Source organism: Equus przewalskii, chromosome 23, assembly GCF_037783145.1.
Source record: "Equus przewalskii isolate Varuska chromosome 23, EquPr2, whole genome shotgun sequence".
In the NCBI taxonomy this organism is placed as follows: Eukaryota; Metazoa; Chordata; class Mammalia; order Perissodactyla; family Equidae; genus Equus; species Equus przewalskii.
In genome coordinates this window covers 19,075,952-19,086,525 of record NC_091853.1, presented here as the reverse complement: position 1 = coordinate 19,086,525, position 10,574 = coordinate 19,075,952, and the positions used below count along the sequence as shown (strand labels likewise).

Here is a 10,574-nt window from a genome sequence, read left to right as displayed (position 1 = left end):
CTGTACTGTAGGAAAACATAGTTCAATGGGAGAGAGAAAAATACAAATAAAATTGTGTTCCTTGAATCTATAATGTGTATCTTTTTTTTACATTTTAATGTTCTTAAAATATGAAAGTATCAAAATCTTCCAACTTACTTTCAATAGGAGCTTTTAAATTTCCATGCTATTTAAATTCACTAAAAAAAGAAAATTATGAATTTAGCCCGTAGGAGATGCAGATGAAATTGTATTTTTTGATAAACCTCAAATTTATAATGTCATCGCTAAATAGACTGATGAAGTAGAGGTCACGAACACAAACTATGAAAACAGTGTCATTCTGATGAGATGCCTGACTGCCTACCATCAAAGGTGATTTAGAAGAAAGCATAGATTTTTGAGTGAAGAAGTTTTAAACTCAAATTTCAGAGGGGAATCAGGAAAGGCCACTAGGAAGAAATGAAAACTGAATCGAATGTTAAGGATGAATGGCAGTTAGCTAAACAAATAAGTAAAGCAAGGGCATTCTCCGCTGTGGTAATAGAATACACAAAGGAATGGAGATGTCATGAAAGGAGTGGTGTTCAGTAAAGTGGTTCTGTGTAAACAAAACATATGATGCAAATGAAATGGTGAAGTAAGACAAACAGAGAGAGACAAGAAGGAGTCAGAACAAGAAACATCTTCTGTCCCATGTTTAGTGTTTGGAATCTATAGTGAGGGTACTGGGAAGCCATTGAAAGCTTTATACCAGGGCAGTGAAGTGATCAGACTTGTTTCAGAAAGGTCACTCGGGAGAGTGTGGATAATGGATCAGGCTAGACCTCTCACTCTAGATGGAGACTGGAGTTAAAAAGCCAGTTAGGAAATGATAAATGAGGCCTAACCCAGGGCAGTGGTGATGGGAATGGAATGGAAGGTACATATTTGAGAAATATCAAGGAGATGGTGTGACCAACTTGTGCTGATGAGACAGTAAGACAGGGAAGGCTCCAGAAGAGCTCGGGTAAATGGGTGAATTGTGAGGTCATTCCCCCAAAGTAGGGAGAAAAAGAGGTGGGTCTGGGAGAGATGGGAAGCAGAGATGATGAGCTTAACTGTGGATCTGTTTGTCTCTGAGACATCCAAGGGGAGACATGCTATGGAACAGAAACATAAAAGAGTGCATTGTTCTTGTCCGTTAGAAAACCACACCCCACACTTAGCATACTTCAATTCTACTTGCCCTCCCCCATATGCACCTCACACCCAAAAATGTGTTTTTCTGAGGAGGTCTAGAGATGGGCCATGAGAAAAGGATCAGGTGTTAGGCACCTGGAGTTTTCCATGTGAATATAATTGGAACTTCATTACGAAAATATGGAAAAACATATATCGCAAACTTATTTTAATGAAACTAGATAAGATGAATTTTGTTTTCTTAACCAAATCTCCATAGGATAGTTCTAGGTGAATTGAGATCTCAAAACTTGAAAAAAACAGGCTTAAGATGAAAAGAATAAAGTATGTACTCTTACCCTTAGAGGATCGTTAATGTATGGACCAAGGACTGCAAAGGTCAAATACAGGATGCCTAGTTAAATGAAGTTCAGATGAAAAATGAATGTTTTTAGGGGCCGGCCTGGTGATGCAGTGGTTAAGTTCACATGCTCTGCTTCAGTGGCCTAGGGTTCACTGGTTCGGATCCTGGGCACAGACCCACGCACTGATTATCAAGCCATGCTGTGGCAGGCACCCCACGTATAAAGTGGAGGACGATGGGCACAGATGTTAGCTCAGGGCCAATCTTCCTCAGCAAAAAGAGGAGGATTTGTGGTGGATGTTAGCTTATGGATAATCTTCCTCAAAAAAAAAAGCGTGGTTTTAGTGACTGGAAGGAGCTTTGAAGAATATTCTCTTATTTTTACTTAACCTTTTCGTTAAAGAAGCATCAAAGAAGAACGTGGACAAAACAACTAAAAGGCGGTGTCTCAGTGCTTTCAGGCTGCTATAACAAAGTACCACAGGCTGGGTGGCTTATAAGCAACAGAAATTTATTTCTCACAGCTCTGGAGGTGGGGAATCTGAGATCAGGGAGCCAGCGTGGTTGGAGGAGGGCCCTCTTCTGGGTCTCAGACTTCTCCTTGTATCCTCACATGGCGAGAGAGGCTTGGGAGCTCTGTGGGGTCTCTTTAATAAGGACACTAATCCCATTCAGAAGGCCTCCACTCTCAGGACCTAATCACCTCCCAAAGACCCCACCTCCTACGGCCATCATATTGGGTATTAAGATTTTGACACATGGATTTGGAGGAGACACAGACATTCAAACCATAGCAGCCGGGTCAGAATGATGCCAAAGCAACGGATGAATTCGATCATTTCAATCAACTGAACAATTGCCCCTGCTGACTGAAAATACATCAAACTTATCATTGTCAGACAGAAAAAGAAAAAATAAATAGCTATTTGCTTTTACTTTTTAATTGATTATGACCGTATGAAAGTTTTATTAAATACCTACTATGTCCAAGGTACTGTGCCAGATAATTTTCTACATTATTTTCTTTACTCCTCATTACAGTCTTTCAAAGTTGGTATTATATTCACCATTTTACACCAGTAGAAACTGAGGATCAGAGAGGTTATCTTGCCTGTCCAAGGTACAACAGGCTGGATGTCAGAGTCAGAATGTAGATGCTGGTTTGTCCTCACTCCAAGTCACCTTTACCCACTGTGTCATGTTTCTGGGATGTTGTCACACATTGTCGTTAAGAGCTGTAAAAAGGAGCAATGAAATGCCAGTTAGGGACATTTCAATTTTTCTTTGTCCCTCCATGTGGGAAAGTCCTGTTGGTCAAGTATAAATTTCCTTCAGCTACATGAAAATAGCCATGTAGCCATTACTTACCAAGGATAATTATGTCCCTTTCTGGAAGAGTACAGACACCTTGTTTTTTACTCTCTTCACGGCCCATTGCCTCCTTCCCCCATGTAGTTTAACATTTGTTTCATAAGATTATACTGAGGTAAGACATTCTGAGTGTTGAGACATAGTTTGGTTTCTCTGGAGGAGACATGAATTTCTGGCTCTCCTTACTGTCCCTCTTTTGTTCTCTTTACAGTCAAGCTCCAAAGGAGCTTTCTTTTTTTTTCCACCAGGATTTACTGTCCAGAGGCATTCAGGGCTTAGAAACCCAAAACACCGATGAGCCACTGAGAGGCGTCGGCCCATGGTCAGACCCAACCCAATGACATAAACGGAGACAATCTCACTCTGCCGCAAATTTGTTTTTCTGAACACACCCAAATCCCAGAGATTTTCATCTTCTGTGGGCTCCCCGACATCCGCTTTGTCGAATAACAAGTTATTACAGAGAAACAAACCCAGTCTAGATTCCCAGCAGGACTCCCACTGGGGACAATGTTCCTCCTTATAAGAGAATTTCAAGAGGCATCCTTTAAGATTTTATGGGTCAAAGATTTTTAAAATCATTTGTTTCTGATGAATAATCCAGAGAAAGGGAGTCAGGCACAGTGCTCTCCTAGTTTGGCAAATGCAAGGATCCTTTAGCAGCAAATCTCTTAGCAGAAATACCTGGAATGTTTTGAACCAAACTCAGTGATTTCTTCTCCATTCTTAACTTTCAGTTTTCTTTTCTAAGCAGCTTCATGATTTGCTGTCTGGGAGGGTCTACAGGTTGGAACTCAAGCATCTATCAACACAAAAGTCAGCACAACACGGGCAAGTCAGGCACCAGGGGGTCAGGCCTAGCCCTATCACTTCCTAACAGTGTCACCCCAGATAAATGGTCTAACTTCTCAAATCTTTAGATTTCTCCATTGTGGCTTAATAACACTCTTCTTGGGATGCTAACGTGAGGATAGAATAAAATAATGTATGGCTAAGAGAGTAGATCTTAAAAGTTCTCATCACAAGAAAAAATGTGGTTTTTTTGAGGAAGATTAGCCCTGAGCTAACATCCACTGTGAATCCTCCACTTTTTGCTGAGGAAGACTGGCCCTGAGCTGACATCTGTGCCCATCTTCCTCTACTTTATATATGGGACAACTGACACAGCATGGCTTGCCAAATGGTGCATAGGTCCTCACCCAGGATGCAAACTGGTGAACCCCAGACCTCCAAAGTGGATCATGCAAACTTAACCACTGCACCACCTAGCCAGCCCCAAGAAAAAAATTTTTAACTGTGTGGTGACAGATGTTAACTAAACTTGTTGTGGCTGATCATTTTGCAATATATACAAATGTCAAATCATTATGTGGTATACCTGAAACTAACATAATGTTATATGTCAATTATACCTTAATTAAAAAGATAAATCTAAAGTGCCTGGTACCCAAAAAGCAACTCAATGAGCCAAAGCTACTATTCTGTTTTCCTTTTTCTTCCTCAGCACCTTGAACACAGCTGGTTTTCAATCAGTTTTGGAGGGAAGGAGGGAAGAAGGAAGGAAGGAAGAAGATGCCTAAAGCCGCAGAAGCTACCTTCTCTTCTTCAAAGCGCCTTTTCTCCTTCCCAGGCAATCACCGAACTTCTCACTTGCTCCTCCTCGCTTTGCATGTGCCGATCCTGTTTGCTATCTCTATCCACCAGATTTTTACCTCTTGATTATAGTGAATAACAAACATTCATCAGCTTCTTCTATGTCCCAATTGCCCAGCCAGGTATTGTAGAGAACATAAAAATAAATAAGACAGAGGTCCTCCTTTCAAATCACCTACTGCTTACTGTTCAATAGCAGATGTAAGACATAAACCTGTGAGGGAGAAAAAAACCCATGAGATAAAAGAGTCTGCTAAAGTGCTTTGGGAGAAAGATGGGGAAGGCCTTCATAGAGGTGGCAGCATCCATGCAGGACTTCAGCGGGATTTGGACCTGAAGGAAGAAGCCTAAGGACATCCAGGGAAGGAACCCGCCTAGGCAGATGGGAGCTGTAGGAAAGGGTAACACAAGTCATCATCATAACTGCTATCAACTGAGCATCGCTATGTGTCAGGCGCTATTCTAAGTGCTTCACATGTAGGATTTCATTTCATTATGAACACAAACTGTGGAGACAAGTTGTTAGAGGCTCAAGATATCTTTGTTTCCGTCTTAATTAAAATTAATAGGCCCCCAGAGGGCACAGCTCCAACAGAAGGAGGTTTAAGAGGGTTAGAACATTTGAGCTATTAACGTGGTCTTTGAGAATAGAGAGAACTAAACAATCTTAACTTCTTTTTTTTAATAATAAATATAAGAAGGAGGAAAAGAATATTTGTCAGTTAGGTAGCTTAAATATATAAACACAAGCCCTGAAGGGATGAAGAAAGTTTCTGACCAAATCTATACTTATCCTGTATCTTGTCATTATAAAATTGGGGGGTTTGGTCATAAGAAGTGCCCTGTGGGCGTCATCTACTCTAATAATCCTTAACTTTGAGTCTATAATACTTGTTTTAATTAAGAATTATATTCATTATTCATTAGAGAAGATTGAACTTTCTTATTAATCTTGTAATAACTGATTTTCTTATACTTCACCAGTATAAAAGGCTGTCATATTCTCTTGGGGTTACTAAAAATATGTTTTTTTTTTAAATTCTGCAAGTAAAAACTAAATGATGATTATATTAGAATTATCTTTCACAGATAATGTAAATATCTTGGTGTTTCACTGACATGTGCTTTCAATAGTACACTATGCCCATTTTAAGGATGAGGAAACTGAGATTTAGAGAGGCTCAGTGTGGAAGCCATAAGAATGTGCCTTATGAGGCCGACCCAGTGGCATAGGGGTTAAGTTCGTGTGCTCCACTTTGGTGGCCTGTGTTAGGTGTCCCAGGTTCAGATCCTGGGCACAGACCTACATCCCACTCATCAAGCCATGCTGTGGCAGCATCCCACATACAAAATGGAGGAAGATTGGCACAGACGTTAGCTCAGGGACAGTCTTCCTTACCAAAAAAAAAAAAAAAAGAGAGAGAGAGAAGGCTCTTTGTAAAATTTACTGCAACCAACTCCAGCTTTGCTCTGAAAAACCACATCTACGTGTGTTCTCACTGAGGCCACGCTTCTGAGCGGCTGCTCCCGTGGTGACAGAGTACAGCAGAAGTACTCAGGCAGACCCATTCCTGGAGACACAGGACTCCTCTGACAGCCGGCTTTGGCTTGGGGATGGCTGATGGCCTGGCTGACCTTTCCTCGGCCTCCATCGGGCACTAAGGGTCAGATCCGCATCGTGGTCTGATGGCTCTCACAGTCTGCCCCATTTTCTCTCACAGCTGTCTCCCTAGTAGAATCCTTGCTCATTTGATCTTGTGTTGACATCTGCTTCATAAGGGACCAGGGCTAACACATTCAGTAACTTACCCAAGGTCACACAGCAGTGAAGTGGGAAGGCTTGGAGGTCTTCCCAGGTTTGCACCAACAGGAGAGTGAGTAGTGGGAAATAAGGCTGGAAGAGTGATTACTAACAACAATTCTATCTAAATCTTCCTGGTGAAGAAGTTGGGCAGACTGCTGCCAGTAATTCCCAAAGGACCTTACTTTAGAGATAAGACAGTGAAACACCATGTTGGGTTTTCTGTCTTTAGAAGTTCCCTTTGGAAGGTAAACGCCAGTTTGGTTATTTCTTAAATCTTCTCACACAGTTTAGCTAACCCTTTAGTGGACAAGTAGATGTGAGCAAACTTCTGCTGTAATTGATTATACAATTGACCCCTGGAGGATGGAAGTTTGGATACCCAGAGAGGAAGGATCAGGCTGCCTAGAGGCGGGAAGAACTCCAAAAAAGGGAGAGAGAGTCTTCCCTTCACAGCTGTGCCTCAAACTAGCCTGCGGAGCCTTCCCGGGAGCCAGGAATGGAACCCCGCAGAAGCACTGAGGGTTTATGAGCGAGGAGCTCTGTTACAAACCCTTAAGGCCTGCTCCTTAAAATTGGCTGAGAGTCTTGGGGCTGGCCCCGTGGCCGAGTGGTTAAGTTCGCGCGCTCCGCTGCAGGCGGCCCAGTGTTTCGTTGGTTCGAATCCTGGGCGCGGACATGGCACTGCTCATCAAACCACGCTGAGGCAGCGTCCCACATGCCACAACTAGAAGGACCCACAACGAAGAATATACAACTATGTACCGGGGGGCTTTGGGGAGAAAAAGGAAAAAAAAAAAAAATCTAAAAAAAAAAAAAAAATTGGCTGAGAGTCTAAAAACTGGGGTCCTAGAGCCCAGGTTAGCGTTAAATTACAAAGCATGTCGATTACCCTAAGAAGTACAGGACTGGGAGCAGTCAGCTTAGGCGAGGATGTGGAGCTGGCGAAGTGGCTCGTGAGTGGGCTCCACTCATCTGCCTTTTTGTGTTCCTTCTAATTGGTGAAGGTAGACTGACCAATCAGGTAGCAGTTCCGCCCTTATTAGCTGTGTGACCTTAGGAAACACACTGAAAATTTCTGAATCTCGGGTTCCTCCCCTCCCCCCAACATAAAGTGGGTAATTGTGAGGATTAAAAGAAATGATAGAAATACACAAAAAGAAAAGAAGAAAGAAATGTTCTTGTTCTATTTCTACCTACTGCTCTTTCCCCATTTCCTTCTCCCGCTTTGCTCCAGCCCACACTGGTCTTCTTGCTTTTCCTCAAACTGCTCAGCCCATTGGTGCCTCAGGGCCTTTACACAAGCCTATGACTTTGCTTGGAATATTCTTCCCCGTCTCTTTGCATGGCTCCCTCTTCACCACCATTCAGATCTCTGTTAAAATTTCTCCTCAAAGTAGCCTTCTTGGATTTTCCTTTATAAAATAAGGGTCATTTACCCATCACAGTCTATTTCTTTAGCCTAATTTAATTTTCTTCATAACTCTCATCATGAAAAGAAATTATAGAGTTTATGCATTTGTCTACTTACTTGACTAGCTCTCCCACTAGCTGAAAGCTCCACGGGCGTAGGGTGTTAGTTGTTGTTTTTCATGGCTGAATCCCTGTGGTGTAGGTGGTGTAGGAGAGAACCTGGCAGGTGGTAGAGGATCATTAAATATTGTTGCATGAATGAACAAATGAATATGCTTCGCTCCAAGTACATCTTGTGAAAATATTAGCTTTTTTTCCTTTCTGGCATCCTGTTATAGGCTATAAAGGGTTTTTAGTTCTACAGTTTTCCAAGAATATGTCTATTTAAAAGGAGATGCATAGGAGGCAACATCAATGTCATAGCCCAGTAGAATGGCCATCAAATGACAGCAGTTCACAGCCTGTGCCTAATAAACATTTTGTGACCAGGGTATTGACCTTTGTCTTCGCACACCAGCTAACTGCTTAGATGTGTCAACACTAAACGTGATAAAAGATACAATGTTGAATTTTAACCGGTCCTGGAAAACAGTGAAGGTTACGAAATCCCCCCTACCCTTTGTGTCCTGGAAAATGGCTTACTGCAAAAGCCACCTTTCCTCATCCTCGTGGATGCCCCTCTTGTTTACCTATGACAAGGCCAGACACAGTCCCTTATAATTCCCATTCTTTGCCCCATAGATAATTAGCTGAACTACTTGTCCCCATTGATCAATTGGTACAAAATGTTTGTTATCCCAACCTTGATTTTGTGCTTCTCTCCTTCCGCCAAGTGCCTGAACTTTGCCCCTCACTCAGGCCAGCACACAGCCCTCCTGAGAATAAGCCGGCTCCGGGTGAAACAGTCTCTGATCTACTGTCTGATCACGTCAAACTTTTATCCCACTTCCCTGTACTCAGTTCTTCCCAGCCCCGTTTATGACTCTCTGTAGAAGAAAATCCCCTTTTGCTTAACTCCGGAGACTTGCAAGTCCTCCTGTCACAGTGCTCTCCTTACTGCAATAGTCCCTTCCCCCTCCCCTTGGCAATAATCCTTTTTGAATAAGTCTCTCCTTACTAAGTCTGGATTTGTTGTTATTCAACAAAGAACAGTAATGTTGCTTTTTGGTGATGGATCATGGGAGAAGGGCTTTGGTCAAACACTAATTATCTCAGACACTATAGTGCTTTGTTATGACGCTGCTCGTACACACTCTCTAGAGTCTCTAGTTGCTTTAATAGTATCTATACCCTAGGGTTGCTATGAGGATTAAAGACATAAACATACACATATAGAAAGAGTATTGCTGACATCTTCCTTCTCTGACCCCCACCAGTCCATAATTTCGTCTTTGGGTTTTACCTTTCAAGTATATTTGGTATTTCTCCATCTCCACTGCCACTGCTGGTTGTCCTCAGTTGCCACCTCTCTGCGCTCTCTGGGATTACTTCAGTGACCTGCTTGCCGATCTCCTTGTATTCATTTCTGCCCTACCCTAGTCTTCATCCTGCAGCTAAAGCAAGTGTCCTAAAAAGCAAATCAGAAGAGGTCTCATTGCACTATGTGAAGCACCTTGGCAGTAGTATAAGTTTTTGAAGTTTAATTTAGATTTTTTTTTCTCTTGGCTTTTTTCCCTTTCTTTTTTTCCATTTAAATAGGGAGCTGGCTCTGGGCTTCTTTGCTTCAGGGGGAGTTTGTGGCACGGCTTCTTGTATTTCTGTTTTCCCGAAAGTCCTATAGAAGAGATTCTGTGAGGTATTCTGGCAGCTTTGAGGACAGAGGGAGTATCTATGACAGAAACATCGTGAGGAAATCCTGCCACCCTCCCGCCCCTTCCACCCTGGGCAAAATAAAGTATAATAAAAGATTCTGGAAGAGGTGACAGAGGTCTAGGGATTCCAAAATCCCCAGGGAACTCAAGCCAGGCTCTAAGGCCGAGAGCTGGTCTCAAAGGGTTTGGGCCAAGGGAGCAGCGAGCAGAGCCAAAGCCAGTGGGCAGCGCAGTGCTGCTGTCAAGAGCAAAATGGTGCCCTACAAGGAGTATGTGGATCTGGAGTCAGAATGGCTTGGATTCCAGTCTAGCTCTTCCACGTATCAACTCCCAAATAGTTATTTCACCTCTTTGAGCTTCAACTTCCCAACAAGTAAATAGAGATAATGATAAAAAAGAAAATAACTTTGTTATAAGAAAGTTATGAGAAAAATACACGACTTGGTGCTTGCCATAGACTAGGCACTTAATTAATATGTTTCTCTTCCACTGTCAAGAACACAAACTATGTTTTAAATGAGCGTGAATGTGGCTGTGTCCCATGGAGCACATCAGAGGAAAGTCCTGTTGGTACAGCTCTTTCTCAGCAGATATAGGCCATAAGGCCCTGCTTAGATCTGTGCTGTTTTTGAGCAATTTTTTATTTGACTCCCCGAGGGGAGACTAAGGCACCCACCAGTTAAATGAATCCACAAGGACCGCTATAACATACATACATTGACTCTTTTTGGTGTGGAATCTCCCACAATATTATTTTTCTGGGCTCCTCTCTCAGATCTCCCAGTCTTTGGGATTGGGTGCCCATCTACTTTAAGTCTTTATTATTGTCCAAGTCCCCCAATTTGTAATACCTTTTAGACACATAGGCATGAGTTTTAATGAATGCTTTAGCGTTATTCTTGCAATATGGTTTCTTTTTATTATGATTTCAATTGGAAGCCTGCTCTGGTTTTTCTGTCATGCAAGCATAGACTTGCTACACAGAAATTTCTCCTGGCCAAATACAGCAATGCCTTGCATT

At 42.3% G+C, this 10,574-nt stretch overlaps 1 long non-coding RNA gene across 1 annotated transcript; it reads right to left on the bottom strand.

The window, feature by feature from the left end:
* Nucleotides 1-2,429: 2,429 nt before the first annotated feature.
* LOC139078924 (uncharacterized) lies at nucleotides 2,430-3,677 on the bottom strand. The gene is made up of 2 exons (XR_011532115.1): nucleotides 3,560-3,677; nucleotides 2,430-2,739 (listed from the first exon to the last, which is right to left on the bottom strand). It is a non-coding gene; the product is annotated as an uncharacterized lncRNA (long non-coding RNA).
* Nucleotides 3,678-10,574: the final 6,897 nt, after the last annotated feature.